This window comes from Eumetopias jubatus, unplaced genomic scaffold (genome assembly GCF_037043125.1).
Source record: "Eumetopias jubatus isolate StellerSeaLion01/CBP00866 unplaced genomic scaffold, mEumJub1_p1.0 scaffold_4, whole genome shotgun sequence".
Taxonomy (NCBI): domain Eukaryota; kingdom Metazoa; phylum Chordata; class Mammalia; order Carnivora; family Otariidae; genus Eumetopias; species Eumetopias jubatus.
In genome coordinates this window covers 158,526,922-158,531,139 of record NW_028274810.1, presented here as the reverse complement: position 1 = coordinate 158,531,139, position 4,218 = coordinate 158,526,922, and positions in this window count along the sequence as shown.

Genomic DNA, 4,218 nt, shown 5'->3' with positions numbered 1-4,218 from the left:
AATAAAAAATTTTTGATTAAATGAGTTATACTTTCGGTTACATGTCATGTAGTCACTTGTCCCAACTAGACTGCTCAGTATGTGAGCATGTGTCTCACAGTCATTGGTTCAAAGGGATTAAAGTGAAAAAACTGAGGATCTCATCCTCCTAAATAATCTTATACAGTTTTTCATGAGCAGATATTCAATAAACATGCAAATCATTTAAGAAAGACAGATTTTGAACAGACCATGGGGAAATAGTATAGAACCTTTTATCAGTTTCAGAGTTAAAAGAACATCACCCTAGAAATAACGGGAACACTGAGGAGCATATTTATTTATTTATTTATTTTTATTTATTATTTTTTTTAAAGATTTTATTTATTTATTTGAGAGAGAGAGAGAATGAGAGATAGAGAGAACACGAGAGGGAAGAGGGTCAGAGGGAGAAGCAGACAGGGAGCCCGATGTGGGACTCGATCCCGGGACTCCAGGATCATGACCTGAGCCGAAGGCAGTCGCTTAACCAACTGAGCCACCCAGGCGCCTGGAGTATATTTATGATATGTAACATATAAGCCAGATAAGGTGGAGCAAAAGCCAACTCAATTATATACTCAAGAAAATTTAAAAGACATTACTATAAAACCAGGAACAGCTTAGAAGACAGTTTGAAGGGCTAAATGTTAGCAAAAGGAAGTAGAAACACAAAGAAGAAACACATAAGAGAATGACAGACAACTAATGTTAACAGCCTAACCCCAGATGAAACGCTTGCAATTGTATCATAGATATTTTGGTCTGTTTTCCGCCAAATTTCTCCAGTGATGCTGAGGAAGATTTTAGAAACAATTGAATCACAAGAGAAAAAATAGGGGAAAAGAAAAGTGTAATGACTAGGGAACAGCAAATATCTCTTTTGCTTATGTGGAGATCCAAGTAGGTGAGACTTCCACTGTAGGGAGAGGTTTTAAAAAACCGAATATATAAACTCAGAAAAACATAATGATGAAAATGACAACATAGAAGCCAAGTATTCAAGATCTAAGAGGAACCACAGGAGAGAAATTTCTAAAGAAGTATCACTGAAAACTACACTTAAAAAAAGAGTTGGAATTGATTGACTGGAGGAGGATATTGAGATCATCTTCAAGTAACCAGAAGACATATAAAAGCTAGAAACAAGCTTACAAACTTACAAACATGTTTAGTCTCTTGACTCTGTACTAATTTTGCCATTAATTTGAAAAAAAAAACTTACTAATATCTCTCAACCCTAATATTGTTAAGGATGTGTGTGTATGTGCTGGCTCCTTACATCTATATTTCATAAAAACTAGCCTGCCTTAAACCATTGCATTCACATTAAAAGCAAAATTCTAGTGTATTGACTTCATTGAATCCAGAAAAAAAAATATTTTAATGATATTGTTTGATGCCACAATAGCCCATTTTGGCCTTCCAAATTTAGATTTATGACAAGTTATAGTTATGAGTTGTTCACCTAAGATCTTGAAGCTATTTAATACAGAACAAGGACTTTACCCAAGGATTCAGATCCCCCACTCATTGTTTCTTTTTCAACACCAAAATGTCATTCATCTCTTGGTTTCAATGATATCCAACTACAAATTTATTAACTTCTGTTAAGATAAAATATTTGTAAATGAACTTGACGTTGAGATACAGATATATATCAACCAGACAAAATGTCTGAGCAAACTGCATATTATCTCTGTATAGAAAGGGAAGAAAATTTAATTCAAAGGTCATCTATCTTTGATATACTTGCTGATAGGTTAATTTACTTAATTCTTAATGGTGCTATCATTTATTAAAATTAGACTGTATTCCTTCAACACTCTGATAGCAGAATTGGGTGAGGCAAATGATGCTGTGAACATATTACATATACCTCATTTGATTTTGACCTTAAAATAAAGCCCAGATATCGTTTTTGTCTCAATTTTAAAAATAAGGGACATGAAATTGTATTATTTTAGTTTAGACCAGTAATCCTAAACCTGGCTCTATATATAGTGAAATGTTGAAGCTTGGTTAAGGAGAAGTACACAGAACAGAGAGAGAATCCCAGATACCGGTAAAGCTACTTTTACCTTTGAAGCAAACCACACAGAGCTATCTTTACCAACAGAAACATACTAAGATCATTAGTGCATCACAGCGAGTACTGGGTGTCTCTGTTTACACCTCCAGATGCATCTCCACCTTTCCCCTCCCTGCTTTGTGTTATGAGAGGTGGATCTATATATGGTTTACATTAGTGAACTTCTTTGCCCTCTGGCTTTTCACTGGGTTCAACCGAGAGCATTAAGAGGATGAAAGAGCGTGAGGTCTGGAAATGTATTGTTCCACTTCCTGCATGCAGACAGGGGTCTGGCGGAGGCCCCTAGTGAGAGGGCAAAGCTTCAGCCATGCAGTCCTCTCCAAACAGCACCCTCTGATTATGAGTTCGTCCCTGCTTTCTCTCCTTACTCTGTGTGTCACTGCAGCCCAGCAGACTCTAGGCTGAGGGTGGGTGATGGTCCAGGGAGGCCTAAGAAAAGACTGGGAGACAGCAATCAAGACCTAAGTGTATGAGGGAACTTACGTACAGGAGGTCCAGGAGCAGCCAACTGACAAAGCATTCCCTGCTGGGATCTGCATGCAGCAAGCTCTTAACAACCTAGCAACTTAGCTTAGCAACTGTTTGTAGCCCTTTCCCTCCTGACATAACAAGGAGATCAAGGCCTGCCATCTGGACACTCTTCCTTACAAAGGAGATGCTCCAGGTCGGCCACTCCTGGAGCCCCTGACCTTGGACACTGAATAACATGTTTCTCCACATATCCGGTTTGATGGGAATATAGAGGGAGGATGGGATCTCTACATTCTCAGAATAGACTGACAGGGGCATCCGGGTGTGTTTGCACAAACTAGTTATCCAGCACATACCATACACCTGGCTTGAAGCCCAGTGAGTTAACGACTTCCTCTTTTTTTGCTTTACCTCTTATAGATTCCCTCTACCTTGCACAAACTTGTATGAATATTCAATTTCTTAAACTTTCCCTAAAACAACCATTTTTATCATATACCAGCCAGGATCCTGAGTGATATACAGTAGAAGAAAGATGAAAAAACTGTTCTAAACTCCTTAAGGACAGAAGAGTATGAGTTTTCTTGGTGGGGGGGGGTTGCTTTGTTTTGGTTTTTTTGCTTTGAGGTCTAGCCTTTGTCTAGCACACGACAAGAAATCAATATATGTTCTTGCTGTTCAAAGTCACACCTCTAATTGGGATCTGCTTTGGTTTAGGTGGGATACTTAAAAGTTCAAAGGATAGAGAGTAAACCTGTTAAAACAAGTCCATTAAGATCATGGTATCTTTATAATCGTTATATAAATAATACAAAGTGGACATTTTACAAATATATATATGTCAAGATTCCAAAGAACACACTGAAGCATCTTATCAACATTATAGTTGAATCATAGCACAAATATCATCTGCTTATTAGTTAGATACATTGCAAGGTTAATATCTGTTTTTATATAGGTATCATGCTCCTTTTTCAAGCAGGTCCTTTGTATCTTTTAATACCTCCACTGCTTCTAGGATAAGGCCTGCCCTAAGTTTAGAACATTTAACCAAACAATGTTTTATCCTATTACTATTCTAGAGTAGTAAAGGAAATGTATAATAATTTTCATGAGTATTTTGAAATGAAACGTTATTGAAATTGGTAAGTATTAGATTAAGTAAGTATAAGGTACAAGCTTTCACATCTTCTGTGCTATCATTATATTAATTAACAATATTTTTTAAAATGCATCTTTATATTTAAATATTCTTAAATGAAGTTCAGAGTTTCAATTCAGTACACACAAAATTACTTTTTTTTCTTCATTTCTGCTTATTTTTCATATTTATGTTTTGAAAATCTGGTTAAATCAGTTTTTTAAGATCAAGCCTCTTTTCTTTTTACTGATATACACTCAAAGAGAAATACTTCTTGAAACTCACAAATGAACATTTTAACCTTTCATGATGGGAATATTTATCATGAATCTGACATGAGTTTTTAGAAACTTTGAGAAATTGAAAACCTTTTATGATCTAATCCTATCATAAATGTGTGTCAATAATAAAATACAATTTCCAAGTAAAGCTGAGAAAAATGAAAAAATATAGTAACCTAATTTCATTGACAAATAGTCACATTCCTGAAAGATTA